Source organism: Geotrypetes seraphini, chromosome 3 (genome assembly GCF_902459505.1).
Source record: "Geotrypetes seraphini chromosome 3, aGeoSer1.1, whole genome shotgun sequence".
In the NCBI taxonomy this organism is placed as follows: Eukaryota; Metazoa; Chordata; class Amphibia; order Gymnophiona; family Dermophiidae; genus Geotrypetes; species Geotrypetes seraphini.
The window spans coordinates 215,358,074-215,376,930 of NC_047086.1; the positions used below are offsets into that span (position 1 = coordinate 215,358,074).

Here is an 18,857-nt window from a genome sequence, read left to right on the forward strand (position 1 = left end):
AAAGTCAGGGAGAGTATTTTAGGTATGAAGTCCTCCAGAAACTTTATAGGATCAGTGCCTTCAGCTCCCTCTGGAAGACCCAGTAATCTAATGTTTTTCCTTCTGCCCTTGTTGTTCATATCTTCCAGTTCTTTGGTCAGACGCAAGATTGTTTTATGGTCTGACTGAGTCTGAACTAAACCGGTTTCAGTAGCTGTTACTCTTTGCTCTAGTCTCCAAATGGTTTCCAAATGGGTATTAGAAACCTGCACTTGAGTTGCCAAATTTGTCACTTCTTCTTGAACTGCTGAAAGCTTTGATGAATTGCCTTGCAGCTGTCTGGAATTATCCTGTAGCAATTCTTTAATGCTTTTCATTTCCATCATCAACTGCTCCAAGATGCCCATGGAATCTTTTGGCAGTGGCACTTTAGAAGGAGAAGGTGGATCAGTAGGCTTTGATATTTTGGCTGAACCAGTTGCTGCAAAAGCAGCTTCCAACCTGTCCTGATGCCATGGTAATCCAAATCTGAGGTTTTTGGAGAAGAAATAATTTCTTAATTTCTGATAAAATTAACTAATGGCCTGTAGGCGAGGAGCACAGCAATTACACCTCCATCTGCCTCGCAGCCAAGTTCCAAAATCTCTATCTTTTCTTTCTTTTGCCACGCCATGAAGGAGGCCTCCGCGTACCTGACCAGGACCCATGCGGCCATTTACTGACTGCATGTGGCAGTAGCGGGGACCCATGTGACTCCTAGAGCAGGACTACTCTCTCATTTTGTATTTTTATCTTTATATTTCCTATAAATTTTAAGTTTCTTTGGGCAGACTGGTGGGATTTTGTGTAAGACTGGGGCCACTGTGTGCTCTTGCTTTTTCTGTTGGCATTCAGGCCTTTGTGGCCATGACCAGAGGGCTAATTCCTGTATCTGTGCATCAGTGCCTCTGTGCCCTACTAGTGTAAGTATGTCTCGCTGCCCTGCTATTTTTGCTTTGTCCATTGCTTGTTTTGGTTTTTGCATCCTGTCTAATAGTGTTTCTTTGCCCTGATCATTGCCTGAGGGAGGGGGGGGGGTCTGTTCCATGAGCCTGGGGAGGAGGGAGATCCACTGGGTTCAAAGGGTAGGACAGTGGATCAATCATCTGAGATTGGGAGATGGGGGTTTAGGGATCTTTAGGTAGTGGGCGGGAAGCGAAGGGGGGATTTTGGGCTGACATTGTTTAGGCCAGGCGGATGCGGTTCATGGGCTGTTGCGGTCATGCAACCTCCTTTTCTTCTTGAACGAGGAGGGGGGGGTTCCTCATGTAGTTTAGCTGATTCAGGGATGGTATGGGGAGGGATCAGGAGAGTGGGCTGGATTCAGAAGGTTTTTTTTACATAGTTCTTTACTGTCACAGGTTAGGGAGAGGTGTTGTGCGGGGGAGTGCATGCAGTTTCTTTTAGGACAGGGATGTGGAAGTCTAGGGGTGGACTTTTGGGGGAGACAACAGAAGATAGAAAAACTAATTCTAGTTACTGTTTTGTGATTGCAATATGTCAGACTTGAAAAGTGTATCCTGCCAGAGCTGGTGTTAGACCGCAAACGTGAGCTAGGATTTAACAGAGAGAGGAAAAGTCTGTTTTGTTTGTTTATTTTGTTTACACCACAGTGCCAGTGTGGTTAGGAGAAGGCAAAGGGGGTGAAGAGGCTATAAAATAAACCCATCAGGATGTTTGAAAAAAACACCCAATTGGGCAGGAAAATCAAATCGAATCGAAAAAACCAATTCAATAGTCTGAATCGAATCGAATCAAAATCTTTTTCCTGAATCGGGCAGCACTAGTGGCTACTGGGAGATAACTCACCTGTCCAGAATGACTCACCCATTGCACTGGAAAGACAATTATGTGGCTACAGATGTAGTTCATACTATTTGTAAATTCAGATAAATATTAATTTCTACCATGTTTCAACTGTGATTTGATGTAAGACTCACTTGAAGCAGTTTCTGAAGACCGCTTTAGATTCTGCATGCAAAACTACATAATTTGGTAATTAATAGTTTATAAAACTGAAAAAAAACCCTAACCTAAAACTGGCATGCCCTACACACACATTAACAGAAGCGTTTGAACTTGAAAGGAATTTGTACTGATATACTGTAGTGAAACAACAGCAGCATGGTTGGTACCCCAGCCCCTGACTGAAATATACCATTCCCATTTTTGCCTTTCTCCGCCTCTGTGTATTTTATTACTGCATCATAGTTTCTCAAACACTAGGGAGAAGGAAACGCAAAGGTCACGGGGCAGAGTGCACAGGAGGAAGTACGCGAATAAGGCATTTTGCTTGGTTATGCGATATATTTTCTTGCAGCGCTGGACTTTACAGTATCATCGATCCCCCTTAAGTATCAAAAGAAGGAGAGAAGAGTAACCGTATTTTCACTAGGGGCAATTGTGCTCCTGCAGTCCTCTTATTGGCAATCTCCTCCGCCCCTTCACGGTGTTGCTAACGAAACCCATCGAATCCATATCAGGAAGCGCAGTGTAAACATTTCAGAGGGCTTGCACTGCGGTTAATCGCCTAAATCAGCCACCCCGCCAGGAAGACGGAGAACCTACTTCTGGAGCGGAGCGCATGGATTATTTTTATTAAAGGGGGGGGGGGGTTCGAGGCGGCTTTAGTAGGAGATCGGAAGGCGTTCGTTCCGGATTTGCTTGCTGTTGGGGGTAAGTTTCGTTTTTTCAGTTTTCCGTTTCGTTGCTTAGGTCCGTCTGCCGTGCCTAAAGTCGTTTCTCTTTCCGGAGTGGGGACGAAGCGACCCTCGACGCCCCCTCTGGGATCGGCCAGCGGCTCTTCCGAGAGCCACTTGGCGCTGATCGAATTGACCAGAATTTCCCCCATTGTGACATCGCGCAGCGAAAGTTCCCACGCACGCGCCGAGACCCGACCCTGCCTCCCGCGTGAAGTGCGTGGCGCTGCCTTCGAGAGAGCTTGAAGGCCTGAGGAGAGGGGGGGCCAGGGAGATTGTGAATACAGTATTTTGGAGCTCTTCCGCTAGCCCTCTGGGAGAAAGTGATGAATAGAGTTTTAAGACAGCTTTTATGTGTGTGTGATACCACTTAGTTTTGTACTTCTTTTCAAATTGTGTTTGGAGACAACGCTCTAAGCGCCTTCTAGTTTCTTCCAGGAACGTCGTACACAAGAGGAAAAAAAAACCAAAACCCTATTAGGTTTTGTTTTGTTTTTTTGCCTTTATCCACTCAGAACAAGCAATAAGACATTATAAAAAATGAGCACAACCAGACGACTTGACTGCAAGGGCACAGATTAGAGGCGTGCATGCTTCCTGCCTGACATTGTATATATATATATATAATGTGTGTGTGTATTTATGCATTCCAGTCTTCTAGTACTTTCCCTTTTATTAATCTTCCAGTAAACTCGGAAGTACAGTATACAGTGGGGGCAGGATTACTGATTGAGTGGGAAAGGCTTGGACTGATTTCAGCGGGGTAGAGGGCGAGGCTCAGAACAGAATGGGAGGGGCTAGCAGTGCCACAGGAAAAGGAACGGGACTTGATAAACAGCCTTTCTGTGGGTTACAGTGAATGCAGATACTGTACTTATTTTGTTCCTGGGCAACGGAGTGTTCAATGACTCTTGCCCAGAGTCACGGAACTGCAGTGGGAATCGAACCCGGTTCCCCATGTTGTTACACTGTTGCAGAACTGCTAAGCTACTGGCTGGAGCAGAGGTGCAAAGATCTTTGACAGGCCAGATGAGTTACCGATGACAGAACAGTGTTTCCCAAGTAGGTCCTGGAGTTCCCTCTTGCCAATCAGATTTTCAAGATATCCACAACAAATGTGCATGAAATTTTTTTTGAATCTAATGGAGGCAATGTGTGCACATCAATTTCATGCATATTCATTGTAGATATTTGTATTTATTTATTTTAGTATTTGTATACATACCGCTTACCGGTGGCATATCTAGAGTGGTGCACCTAGGATATGAGACACCTGGGGCCTATCATTTTATGACCCCTCCATGTAAAGAAATATTTTTAGTAATGTTCCCCTGGGTGCAAACCATGAGGGGGGGGGGGGGGTTCCAGCCTTGGAGTCATGGTCCGGGAACTTCCCTTCTCACGGCCTGGCCCCAAAGCTCTGGGTAGTCCCCGTGGCCCAGCATGTTCCCTGCCTTCTCTTCTGTCCGGTCTGATGGCCCTTTACTTTCCGTGAAGCGGAAAAAACTGCTGGCCTTGGAAGAGAGTAGTTAAGCTCTGGAACGCATTGCCAGAAGTTATGGTAAGACCGGATAGCATAGCTAGTTTTAAGAAGGGTTTGGACAGTTTCCTGTTATTGAGAAAGACATGGGGGAAGCCACTGCGTGTCCTGGATCGGTAGCATTGGAACATTGCTACTCTTTGGTTTTTGGCCAGGTACTAGTGACTTGGATTGGCTACCGTGAGAATGGGCTACTTGGCTTGATGGACCATTGGTCTGACCAAGTAAGGCTATTCTTATGTTCCTCTGAAGGTGGCCAGGGGGCCCTTTTGCCGAGCTTGACAGGCAGCAGTTGTGTCCCTGAGTCACAGATGCTGGCACCTCAGTGGCTCAGGGATGCTGCCAGTGACTGCTGTGCTTGGTGGAGAGGAGTTCTGGCTGTTTTTGGAGGATGTCCTCAGCTGGCGGTACTTGAGGATCCCCACCAGCCACAGCAAGGATCAGCAAGCACTCAACACTGGAGAATTAAAACCTGAAATGCATTTCCTTTTCTTTTGAACACAATACAAAGACATCTGCTATATATATTTCCCAAAGCTAACATATTTAAGTCAATAAATTCCATTTTTTCCTTTGTTGTCTGGATATTAATTTTTTCCATCAAGTTGGTCCCAGTTTCTCTTGATTTCACTTTCCCATCTTCTGCAAATTCTTCTGTTGCTGTCCAATGGTTCCTCCTCCAATGCTCCAGCATTTCTCCCTCTCTCTTCCCTTTTATTCCATTTTACAGCATCCTCACTCCCTTCTGTCCTAGATCATTCCCTCTTTTTCCCTTCCCCACTCCTGAACAGCATTTCTTCCTCTCTCTCCTCCATCCCCATGTGCAACAAGTCTCCCTCTCTCTCACTGTCCATCATCTCTTTATCTCTCATTCCCTCCCTTACTGTAAAGGGAGTGGAGAAAGAGAAAGAATGAGAGAGGAATCCAGGGTGCATTTCTCCCACCCCCTCTATTGCCACATCCAACATTTCTCGCTCTTTCATCCCCGGATCATATGCAGCATCTTTTACTCCTGCCCACCAGCCTCATGCCCAATATTTCTCTTTCTATCTCCCCAGCATCATGCCATATCCCTCCCTCCAACACTATGTCCAACATTCCTCCCTCTTACATCCTTTTCAGTCTGTCCCACTGTTCCCTCTCCACCACCATATTCAGCATTTTTCCCTCTTATCTTTCTCTTCCCCATACAACTGTACCTCACTCTTCTCCCTCCCTGTGCCCCAAAATTCTCTTTCTTCCATTCCCCATGTGCACCATCTCTCTTTCACTCTCACTCACACATTCATGCCCAACAATTCTTTCTTTCTATTTTACCCCCACCTCAGCATCTTTCCCTCCCTCCATCCATCCTAAGTCCCAAGCTTGTGCCCCCTTCCTCTCTCCCTTTTCTGTCGGAAGTTCATGCCCCATCCCTTCCTTCTGTGTCCTAATTTGTGCCCCCCTCTCTCCCAGCCTTTGTCCCAAGTTTATGCCCTTCCCATATCCCAACACAAGCCCTCCTCTCTCCCTTCCTTGGTCCAATGCATTTGCGTGTTGTGGCCCAACTACTTCGGTGCCCCCCTCCCGCAAGACTATTCCGTCCAGGTCAGCCGCCTCCTTCTTGCCTTCCAGTCACACTTCTTCACAAGGCCACAGGCCCTTTATTCTATATGTGGCTAACCTGGAAGCCTTCTCTCTGATGTTAGCTCTGACACTGGAGGGAAGGCTTCCAGATCAGCTACTGATGGCGTGCTTGGAGTGCTGCACGCTGCTTGGTAGAGAGGTGAATGTGGCTGGAGGGCAGGTATTGGAGTCCCTCGAGGTGCCTCCAACTCCGCGGGATCCTCGACCCAAGGGGGATCCCCACAGGCTCCCCACGACTCTAGGGGGAACCCCGTGGGATCCCAGTGGCTTCCACAGGATTCCCCATCATCCCCGTTTAGCTCTCAAGTTTCAAGTTTATTTTAAAAAATTTTTATACCGCTTAATCAAATTTCTAGGCGGTGTGCAGAAATAAAATGTGTCTTAAAGAAACAGAACAAGTTAGAATTAAAATACTCAACAGAACCAGGTTGGGTTAGTAGACACATACAAAAATATATATGCTAACAACTAACTCTTTAGTTTGAACTAGAGTTACTATATTTGTGAAGACAAGAAAAGAGAACACATGACTCCATCCACAATCCTGCCCACACTCCACCCATTTCCTTGGTCCTCCTTCCCATCTTCTTTACTCTTTTAGTGCTTCTCTCTCCCATCCTCTAATCCTCCTCCCCATAGGTGCTTCTCTCTCTCATTCCTTCCAACCACCTCTCCTGTGGGTGTTTCTTTTTTTCTCTCTATCTCCTTCCAACCCCCCTCCCGCAAGTGCTCCTCTCTCTGCTTCCAACCTCCTTTCCTGCTGTTTCTGTCTCTCTCCTCCAGCACTACCCTAATGCATGCTTTTTTCTCTAGCACTCCCCCCTTTCCATAATGCTTCTCTAGTCTTCCCTCCCTCCCCTCATGCTGTTTCTCCAGCTCCCTCCCTCTTTCCCTCCATCCGTGCTGTTTCTCCATTTCTCCATGCTGCTTCTCCAGCCCCCCTCCCTCCCTCCATGCTGTTTCTTCCCTCCCTCCTCCAACGCTGCTGTCTAGCTCCCGTATCCCCCACCTACCTCTTCCCTGGGTCAGCCACTGTAACTGAATCTTCGGGCAGCTAGCAGCAGCAATGAGGTAAGCCTGTTGCTGCCGGCCTGCCTCAGAAGCCGCTTCTCTGCAGCGACTTCCTGTTCTCACATAGGTGGGACTTGCAGAGAGGCAGTTTTCAGGGGAGGCCGGCGGCAGAGGTAGGTGGAGGAGAACCGGTGAAACCTGGACAGATTCCCTCATTTTTGAAAAACCATCCAGGCACCTGGATAGCCCTCAAAAAAGAGGATATGTCCAGATTTTCCTAGATGTCTAGTAACTCTAGTTTGAACCCACAAGCTCAGGGTGCTGAGGCTGTAGCTCAAACCACTACACCAAACTCTTCTGGCTATTTTGAAAACCTGACTGGCAAGGGGGGTACTCCAGGATCAACTTGGATACAATGAACTAAATAAAACTTAATTTTGTAGACTGGGTCATCAACCAAAAGGAGCTCGACTCAGTTAACAATAATGAAAACCAAAATATATAAACATAACAAAGGAAATGTAAACTAGAGCAATTAGTTTCTAAAGTGTTTAGCAAACAAGAAAGTTTACAGGGCTTTCCGGAATAGAGCAAAGGGACCTAAACTTCTTAATGCAAGCGGTAAAGCATTCCAAAGTTCTGTCAGTTTAAAAGCGAAAGTGACTGGAATCTCCTGAAAGTTCTGTTTTTACCCCTAAGGGAAGGAAATGTAAGTTTTAATTTTTGAGAACTGGCGAGATGAGATCTATGCACATTCCAGTCTAAAGGAATCAAGAGTAGTGAAAATGCCAAATAAGATCTTAAATGCAATACAAATGCATTTAAATTGAATTCTGAGATACACTCGAAGCCAATGTAATTCCTTGAGCAATGCTTTTGCACCTGTGAGCCTGCACCTTTTGTCCTAATTACCGTAGTCTTCAGGCCCCTAATTTGCAACTGCCCCCAATGACATCATGCTTTCAAATATGAAGTCAGTTTTCCAAAGCAATTTAGAGAAAGGGATTATTTTATTTATTTAAAAGATTTCTCAACCGCCTATTCCTAGACGGCTTTACAAATAGTAACATCACTAATAATAAAACCCTAAGCTCGCATGCGCACTCCTACCTACATGATCCCTGCCTCCTTGATCCATAACTCCGTGGCCGGCAGAGAAATGTTAAAGTGTGCAGCACGTGTGCGTTCGGCATGTGCATGAATGACGGGTTTGGTACGAGTGCCCGCGTGGCGGTTTCCTCTATCCTGCAGTGGTTACTGTGCGCCGGTTGTCCTTCACTGTATAAACATGATTTAAAAAAGGGTAGGTGGGAGAAGGGGCACGATAAACAGACAGGCAGTTGGCAGGAACATAGACAGCGGCGGCGACAGCGGTTCGTGCTGGTGGTCCAGAAGAGACCAGGAAACCGGGATGGAGGGAGGGTAGGAACGGCGGTTTGGGAGTAAGGAAGAAGTGCTGCTGGACGGGGGGGGAGATAAAACGAAGGGAGAAGGGCTGCTGCTGGACAGGGGGAGCAGGGAAGGAGTGCTGCTGGACACAGGGGAGGTTAAAGGAAGGGAGAAGGGCCACTGCTGGACAGGGGGAGCAGGGAAGGGGTGCTGCTGGACACAGGGGAGGTTAAAGGAAGGGAGAAGAAGGACCACTGCTGGACAGGGGGAACAGGGAAGGATTGCTGCTGGACACAGGGGAGGTTAAAGGAAGAGAGAAGGGCTACTGCTGGACAGGGGGAGCAGGGAAGGGGTGCTGCTGGACACAGGGGAGGTTAAAGGAAGGGAGAAGGGCTACTGCTGGACAGGGGTAGCAGGGAAGGGGTGTTGCTAGACACAGGGGAGGTTAAAGGAAGGGAGAAGGGCCACTGCTGGACAGGGGGAGCAGGGAAGGGGTGCTGCTGGACACAGGGGAAGTTAAAGGAAGGGAGAAGGGCCACTGCTGACAGGGGAAGCAGGCAAGGGGTGCTGGTGGACAGCCAAGGAAAGAGAGAGACAGAAAGAAAGAAAGTCAGATATTGGCCAAGTAGAGAGAGAGAAAAAAAGAAAGACAGACACACACATCTATTCTAGCACCCGTTAATGTTGCGGGTTTAAAGACTAGTACATAAAATAAAGCAAACAAGACTTGTACAAACATCAATGTAGACAGCTCTCCATAATACATTAATCTTGAAACCAGAATTAATCAGATTTAGGCAAAAACATCTTTCACTGGAATGCTTCTATGAAAAGTGTAGTCTTGAGCATTTTCTTCAACTTCTGACTTATATACCACCTTTTAGTAGTTTTACAAATGGGCTGTTTGAAAATTGGTCACCCTTCCTGAAAGCAAAAAACATGCATTGATATTTTTTTTAGTTCATGTGGCTTGGACTGTGGTGCTCCTTTGCGGTCTCATCCAGAAATCTGCTGCTCTGAGTACCGTACAGATCTTTATCTGCTGTCATCTACTATGTTACAATGGGCTCCTTTTACTAAGCTGCGCTAGTGGTTTTAACGCACGCTAAATTGCTGCACGTGCTAGACGCTAATGCCACCATTGAGCTGGCAATAGTTTTTGGCGCGTAGCGCGGGCTTAGCGCGCTAATCTGCAGACCGTCCAGAACACAGCACTCAGACTCATCTACTCACTCAGCAAGTTTGACAAAATTACCAATGCATACTTAGAATCTCACTGGCTACCGATAAAAGCAAGAACCCAATTCAAATTCTACTGTCTTCTATTCAAAATAATGCACGGAATTGCACCCAGTTACCTGAACAACCGCCTACACCGTTACCTCCCACCTAGAAGAAGAAGAACTCAGAACCTCTTTACCTACCCTCCTCCCAACGGTACTAGATTCAAGAAACTATACGACAACCTTCTAGCAACACAGGCAGCTAAAATAGACCCTTCCATTACCAAAATGCTAAACAAAACAACAGACATTAAAGAGTTCAGAAAAGAAATAAAAACACACCTATTCAAAAAATACTTCCCACCACACTAACCATTCTAACCTCCATAACATTACCTCAAGATTATACCCTCGGAAATACCACCCCTATTGTAACGCCAAATCAAAACATCAAACTAATCTTCTCTATGTAACCATCTTCTGTAACCTGTTATGTATCTCTATTCTATACGGTAAACTGTAATATATTCACTTCCTTGTTGTGCAATTCTACTGGAGATGTTCAGATATCTTCTAAATTGTAATATATTCACTTCCTTGTTATGTAATTCTACTGGAAATGTCCAGATATCTCCTAATTTGTAATCCGCCTAGAACCGCAAGGCACAGGCGGAATAGAAATCACTAATGTAATGTAATGTAATGTAATCTGCAGCACGTGCTAAAACCGCTAGCGCAGCTTAGTAAAAGGAGCCCTAGTCTTGCCTAATGGATGGGCCAGATTGAATTTTGAAAGTAACCTAGGCATCTTGAAACGGCCCCAGTGACCTACAACATTTTACCTCCTCCTTAATCGAGCTAAGGCCATACTAATATTTTCTACTAACTCACTTTGTTTGTTCAAAACAATATCATATCAATCAATCAAATAACTGAAGTAATTTCGTGAACACTCAGACCCACAGCTGAGGTCTCAGTGAAAAATTCACGGAGCAGCTGTTAAAGAGACCATCATCGTTGTTCACAGTCTCACCCTCCATACAACAGCTAAATAACTGCACAAAGATGGTAAAATAAAACCAACTTAGCTTTGAATGGAGTGGGTAATCGATATAGCTGCTCCGGTTTCCTTTTTAATCAAGTAACTGCATACATTACAATTGCCGACCCCCCTACCCAGGTTTCGCCAACTGGCTTCTTCAGGAGGGGTACGGCATAACGCACTCCACACGACTCACAGCTCCCGTGTCTGTGAGTCGTGTGGAGTGCGTTATGCCGTACCCCTCCTGAAGAAGCCAGTTGGCGAAACCTGGGTAGGGGGGTCGGCAATTGTAATGTATGCAGTTACTTGATTAAAAAGGAAACCGGAGCAGCTATATCGATTACCCACTCCATTCAAAGCTAAGTTGGTTTTATTTTACCATCTTTGTGCAGTTATTTAGCTGTTGTATGGAGGGTGAGACTGTGAACAACGATGATGGTCTCTTTAACAGCTGCTCCGTGAATTTTTCACTGAGACCTCAGCTGTGGGTCTGAGTGTTCACGAAATTACTTCAGTTATTTGATTGATTGATATGATATTGTTTTGAACAAACAAAGTGAGTTAGTAGAATATATTTAGTATATCACTTTGGATAAGTAAATTCCCTTGAGGTATAACATACTAATATTTTGCCTGACAGAACATTAGCAATTAGAGAGTTTGCTGTTCATTCCAGGAATTGCTCTTTTCTGCAGATCTAAAAGTTATGAGTTTTCACAGTGTGGGCGCATTTAAGTGGGGGGTAAAAGAGGCATTTCTTTGAAGTGTTTAGGATGGAGGAAGTAAGTAGACACACTTTTGAAAAAGTAAGCATGGAATTTGGACTTTAGCTGCCTGTGGAGCACATCAAGTACAAAGTAAACAGGCTGAGAGAGAAACTAGCAAGATAGGTTCTCTTTGAAAATTCCGGCCTTTTCTGTATCCTTAGATGCAGAGAAGGCTTTTGATCGAGTTGAATGGTCCTTCATGTATCAGGCTTTGGATTGGTTTGGTTTTTGGTTCTGGATTTGTACAAATGATTCAAACCTTGTATAGCTCCCCTTCTGCTAGATTATATATTAATAATACTTTTTCAGAGCGGTTTTGCTTGGAAAGGGGAGTTAGACGGGATGTCCGTTATCTCCTTTGCTGTTTGATATTGTTTTGGAACCTTTATTGTTGGCTATTAAGCAAGCGGAGGAGATTCGTGGTATTCCTTATGCAGGTTGGGAATACAAACACTCTGCATATGCAGTTGATATTTTGCTTCATTTGAGAAATCCTGAAACTACCATCCCACGTTTACTGGATCTGATTAACAGATTTTGGAAAATTCTCTGGTTACAAAATAAACTGGAGTAAATCAGGGGTTCTTCCATTGAATGTACATTGTGCAAAAGGATTATTTGAAGAGTTTACTTTTATATGGAAGGAAGATGGTATTAAATATTTAGGTATATGGATTAAAATTATATTGGAAGACACGATGAAAATAAATGAAAAATCTTCATTATTAAAGGTCACGGAAATGTGTGAGCAATGGAACCCTTTACACTTGTCTTGGTGGGGAAGAGTTCAAACGGTCAAAATGATGATTTTGCCGGTAATTTGTTACCAAATGGGTATGTTGCCAGTTTATTTTCAAGGGTCCTTTTACAAAAAGTTAAATTGTATTCTGACAAAATTTATTTGGCTTGGGAAAAAAGCAAGAATTGCTTTAGTATCTCTACAAAAACCTATTGCGGAGGGTGGGATAAATTTTCCCAATTTTTATAGGTATCATCAAGCCTATATAATGTGTCAAGGTATGTATTTGATCCTCCCTGAGCTCTTGGAACATCAGCCAGACTGGTTATATCTGGAGTGGAAAATCATGTCCCCGATGCGACTATCTCATATATTAAATATTAAAATACCTAGTTATGCTAAAGGACAATGTGATTTTATTGGATACCTGGAAAACAATTAAATTTATTGATAAATTAACAGATGTCCCTATAATGAAATCTACTTTGCAGTCCTTATGGTTAAACTCCAAGATTCAAATAGGCGGTGCTGGGATCTGGATGCAGGCAGGAATTTGTACATTAGATGATGTTATATCTAGTGGAAATCTGCTTGATTTTTCACAACTGCAACAATAATTTAGAATTTTAAAATCTCAACAATACAGGTGGTTGCAGTTGAAGCAGGCTATTCAGTGTGGGTTCCCTAAATGGAAAAATTTAAAAACTTATTTTAGCCTGCAGATCCTTTGCTATCAAATTGATCTAATAGGACATCAAGCTGCCCAGTGGTACAAACTGATTTCTGAATTTTTAAACAAAAAACCAAAAAAAACAGTCTTAGAGACATCTGGAGCATCGAGATAAAACATTATATTTCTGTGTCTCGTTGGCCACGAATTTGGACTTGGAGATTGAAATGTACAGTGTCAGCATCTATGAGGCAAACATGGTTATTTTTGTTACATAGGATTTTTTGGACTCCGGTTCAATTAAATAAAATAGATAGTTCTAAGTCTAATAGATGCTGGCATTGTCATTTTGATATAGGGACTTTGGATTATCTGCTATATTTTTGTCCGTTTATATTTATATTTTGGAAGTCAATTTGGAGACAAATAAATCTAGTTTTAGATTCAAATGTTCCACTATCATATGAGGCTATAATTTGTGGAACAATATTACATGTGAAACCCATTCTAGATAAATATAAGAGTCGTCTATTTATGATCATGACAAGTATAGCCATTCAATTGATAACGAGTAACTGGAAGAACCATGACAGAATAAGTTATACTTTTTGGTGGGTGAACGTGTGCACCACATACAGATATGAAAGAATGAATGCAGAGAGTAGGGGATTTAGTGATGTATTTAATAAAGTTTGGAGCCCATTGACTAAATTTGTAAAATTATAATAATGCATATTTATCTTATCTTTCCTTTTGTTCATTTACCTTTACACATCCATAGGGGTTGGGGGGTTGGAGGGAGGAGAGTAAATATTGATGGGGACATTTGGGTAACTTTATTCTTTATTTATACTATATATTATGTTATTATTATTATATGTAGGATAACTGGAAATCTTGAATGATGTATATGTTACCTGTACAGATATTAGTGTAATGTATGTAATACCTACTGTTTGTTCATTTGTATGACACTGTTTTAGATTAAAAATCAATAAAGATTAAAAAAAAGGATCAGCATATACAGTGCTTTGTATATGGAAAATTTTAATAGATTTTAGCAGAGAGCAAGCTATACTGGGGGATATAGCTAAGAGCTGATATAGCTTGTACTTCCAGGGTTTGTCCTGAAAAGGTGAGGGGAGAGGGGTGAGATATTTCATTTGGAGTTATAAATTTACTTTCTGTCCTACAAGGCTGCTCAAGGTGGGGTATAAAACCCCCCCAAAGCCTCTAGTAACAGACAACCTAAAACAAGCAAATTCTGCAAGATAGTAGACATGAAATGTGTAGATACTATGTATAATGAGGGATCTAGTGAAGCTTGAAGAATCAGCTAAAATTTAATGCTAAAAAATGCAGGGTCATGCCATTTCGGCTGCAATAAATTAAAGGAGCAGTCCATGAAAGAAGAGTAGGAGGGGATGTGTGATCATTTCTGATGAACTTAAAGTGACAAAACAGGCCCATCCAGTCTGCCTATCCGCAGTAACCATTATCTCTTCCTCTCTCTAAGAGATCCCATGTGCCTATCTAACGCCTTCTTGAATCCAGACACAGTCTATTTCTAGTTCTCCACCACTTCTTCCGGGATTTCCACGCATCTACCACCCTTTCTGTAAAAAAGATTACTCCTGAGCCTATCACCTCTTAACTTCATCCTATGCCCTCTCATTTCAGAGCTTCCTTTCAAATGAAAGAGACATGACTCATGCGCATTTACATCATGTAGATATTTAAACATCTCTATCATATTTCTCCCCTCTCCCTCCTTTCCTCCAAAGTGTACAGATTGAGATCTTTTTATTAATTTATCAACAGTTTTTATTGATGATAAATACAGAACAATAAACAAATATAACACTCTTGTCATCCATTTTGTTATCCTGAAGAAACTCCCATCTCCCACTCAGAAAAGTACAATCGTGGTTTTTAGAGCAGGTCAGATCAAAGAAAACAAAAGAACCAAGTGTAAACCAACAAGATCCAGAATAAGATGGGGGTGGGGGGTGGGTGGGTGTCGAACTCTTAAGATCCCCCACCGTAGAACAAAAGACAGTGCCACTGAAAGACATGCTAGATTCTCATTCCCCAAGAGCATAGGTGTCAAACTCAAGGCTGCGGTCCGATGCCCCCAGTGTTACCTTGTGGCTCCCTCCTCCTCATAGCCATAGTGTGCACAGAGCCGCATGCAGCGTTTCCTCGCGCGTCTCACGCCTCATCCAGAAGCATTCCCTCTGACTTTGCAACGTCAGAGAGAAGGCTTCTGGTTCAGGTGCAGGGTGCACGAGGAGCCGCTGCATGCGGCTCTGTGTATACCCCTGGTACCTTTCTAAAACACCTCCCACCCCCTACAGGTACAATTTTTTAACCCCCCTCCGCCGCAAGCCCCTTTTTAAAACATCCCCCCCACATGCCTGCCGCCGCACCTTTTTAAAACATTCTCCTGCCCACTCGCAAGCATCCGCTGCCATCGTACCTTATTAAAAACATCATCCTGGTGGTCTAGCGTGATTCCTCCCTGCTAGCCGTCTTCTATTTCCCGGACAGGATCAGCGGAGGTCAGATGCGAGCTTTCCGCTCTCCTGCCTGGTCCTGCGCTGCTTTCTGATTGGTTGTCGTCAGTTCTCACGTCCCGCTTTTGGGTGGAAAAAAAGTGTGTCTTATGGAGCGAAAAATACGGTACTTTTAGTTTTTGGTCCCGTATTTATATAGGGGTTATCTATGTTCTGGTAGGAATGAATGTTGAAAAGCATACAGGGTGTTTTGTGTAGTTTAATTTTGTGGTTAACCATTACCATTATGTGTTAATAAGAATATATTGTGTGTATATATATATGAAAAATGAATGAAAAAAATGGTGTTATAATTAGTATTATTATGGGGGCGGGGTCTGGATTTTGGCCCCTTAATGTGATTGAGTTTTACACCCCCTGCCCTAGAGGACCCCCCCATCTCACCTTCCCCCCCTTCAACTCCCCTCCCCCCGGTACTGTAAACACTCAAGGAAGACAGAGCCACCATATTAGGACAAGTCATCGAGGATTAAATTTCTGGCCCAAGGTGATAAATCCTGGAGATTTGGGTTCCCATAAATGCAAAAAGGTCCTTTTACGCCTTGCAGACATGCGAGCCTCCAATGCCTCAAACAGCAGCAAGCGATGAAATTGATTCTGCCACTGCCAGAAGCTTGGGGGAGAATCCTGTAACCAGCATTGCATGATACATTTATGACCCACCATACACGCTTTCTGAAACAATAAAATTTGCCCCTTCCCAAAAACCCCACAAGAAGCAGCTCTACCAAACAAGACCCCAAAGGGCGATAAAGACACCAGGATGTCCCAAAGCCTACCCAAATAGCTCAACAGTTGATTCCCATAAGGTGTGATAGAAGTTATTGATTCCCTGGGTACATTTGTGACATAAAGATGAAGCAGTCAGGCCTGAGTAAAAGGCCTGCACCTATGTAAAATATGCTCTGTGTAGGATTTGATAGGTGCATTCCCTTCACACTGAGCCAGTAATAGCTCTTGGTATGCATGCAACAGCCTGACGAAAGTCAAGATCCCGGACAACACTCTGCTTCTTTGTCAAGTCTGCATACGACCTAAGTGGCAAAATAGTCCAAAGAAGTTTGTGTAAAGAAGAGACCGATTGAGGGCCTCCTGCATCTGCAGTAAACAATTCCCATAATCGCTTATAAAGTCCCCAGTTAGACCCCCTCTGCCTGCAATTCCCAGGTATAATGGGTTACCATATTTTCATGCATATAATGCGCGCGTTATACACGATTTTACAAACCGAGCATAACCATGCGCGTTATATGCGTGAGCGCGTTTTACAATTTGTTTTTTACATTGCTGGTTTCCCCCCGACATCCGATTCATCCCCCAGCCCTGAAAGCCTGATGCCCCACCCCGAAGGACCGCTGGCCCCCCCACCCTGAAGGACTGCTCGCACCCCCCACCCTGAAAAACCGCTCGCACCCCCCCCCCCCCCCGACGTCCGATTCATTCCCCAGCCCCCCCCCGTACCGTTTGCGGTGGAGAAGCAGCCTACCATGGGTTCGCGATGCCAGTGAGCCCTGCTGCTTTCTCTGCCGGCGGTCCCGCCCCTTCTCTGAGCCCTGCGCTGCTTCCTCTGCCGCGGTCCCGCCCCTTCTCTGACATCAGAGAAAGGGCGGGACCGCGGCAGAGGAAGCAGCGCAGGGCTCAGAGAAGGGGCGGGACCGCCGGCAGAGGAAGCAGCAGGGCTCACTGGCACCGCGGCGATTCGGGGCAGAGCGGCAAGAGGAGAGTCGGGATGGCAAGGCAGGAGGAGGTTTTAATTCAATGAGCAGCATGCGCGGTATACGCGTGTGCGCGCTATCTGTTAATTTATTTACATAAATTTTGGTTTCCCGCATGCTATACCCGTGTGTGCGTTTTACACTGGTGCACGTGAAAATACGGTAATTGAATATAACCATAACAATCCCCAGGTTCAACCACCAGATTGTGCGTGAGGTCCGGGTAAGTCAGGACTGAGCCCCTCGTCATCCAAAACCTGGGCTAAGAAATATATACCCTGTATGCCCCAACTCCGAAAGACTTCTGGTGGAAATGCTAAATTCCCTTGCAAGGGCAATATTTCTGTAACCATAGGATTATAATGTAAAATCTTCATTAACCTCCTCTACACTAAATGCAAGGAATCAGCAGCAGACTGGCGCGAGCAAGTGTTGGTAACTTAATAGATGGTGCCTGTAGCAGATAAATCAGATATAAGGGGTGAAAAAACCTCTGTTCAAAATGCACAGGAGTAAAGTCTGCTTCTACGAATACCCAATCCCTAAGGCAGTGTATCTCAAACTGTGTGCCGAGACACACTAGTGTGCCTCCTGAGATTCCAAGTGTGCCGCAGCACACTGAGGAGGAAGAGAGGCACCTGCCAGCTGATTTCCCTACACGGTACAGTGCCAGCGCTGCCCGATTCACTGAAGGCCTGCATGTTTCCCCCTTCTCTCTAGCGTCCTCTGGCTTCCCCCCTAGCCTCCCAGTCTCACCTTTAAAGCTAATTATAACAGCCTGCAGAGGATCGCCAGTAGGTAAAATTATTTTATTTTCAATATAGTGATTGAAATGTGTCAGTTTTGAGAATTTATATCTGCTGTGTATATTGTGTGTATATGAAAAAATGGAAAAAATTGTATTACAGTTAGTAAAGGCGATGGGATCTGGGGCAGAGTTTGGTGGGCTTAGGGAGGTCTGTGGTTGGGGTACTCAGTTGATATTTGTTAGACTTAGGGGTACTTAGCTTGAAGTAGTTGAGAAACACTGCTGTAAGCAATCAGCTGGCGCTAGTGCCTCTCCTTCTCTCTGGCCCTTTTCCCTGCTGACACCCCCTACTGGCATCTCAGGACCAATCTGGAGGCCCTCTGCACATGTGCAGACGTCAACGTGATGATGTCATACATATGCGTGATGTCATCACATCGACATCCACGCACTTCTGGGTGCCTCAAGCCGTGGCCACTACCTTTAGTGTGCCCCGGCTCGAGAAAGTTTGAGAGACACTGCCCTAAGGTGACGAAGTAGGCAAGCCCAGTTATAAACTCACAGGTCAGGAAGTCCCGTGCCCACACTGCTACCAGGGCCCAAGAACCTCTCAAATGGCATTTTTGGGTTTTTCCCCTAGCCTTAGTAAGCTCGCGTTGCAGGCTTTTCCAGTCTTGCCCCTTCAACCAAATAGGGAGCAATTGAAAGGTAATGAATTCCACTCCCCAAGTGGAATTCACTCCCCCCACACTGCCATAAAAATCAGAATAAAATACACATCTGCCTCCAAAACATGAGCACCTGGGATAGGAAAGCCTAGTAGAGCTGCACAGAGGTGGCTTAAGTGGTCTAGTGAACCATAGAGAGGAGGGCACAGGCCCATAAGCCACTCTAACCACTGCATTCATGGTGAAACATGTGCACCCCCCAAAAAAACCCTTTTATACTGCCATATAGATGGCACCATATTGATGCACAAGCTTCCAATAATAAATATTTATGCAATAAATCTTAAACTTAGAAGTGTTATGTTTTTTGCAGGTAGGATTAAGCTCAGAGACACGGAGGGGTTAACAAGGGGGAAACCCCCCAAC

General features: G+C 44.6%; 1 protein-coding gene across 4 annotated transcripts in view; it reads left to right on the forward strand.

Moving 5' to 3' along the window:
* Positions 1 to 2,234: 2,234 nt before the first annotated feature.
* Positions 2,235 to 18,857, forward strand: part of STAT6 (signal transducer and activator of transcription 6) — a 140,431-nt gene continuing 123,808 nt past the window's right edge. For 2 of the 4 annotated variants that reach the window (XM_033937406.1, XM_033937407.1), the window contains exon 1: positions 2,236 to 2,694. The gene's annotated coding sequence lies outside the window, so the exon portion shown is untranslated. Of the gene's footprint in view, positions 2,695 to 18,857 lie in introns of all 4 variants that reach the window. The other 2 variants (XM_033937410.1, XM_033937409.1) reach the window with 2 other exon arrangements.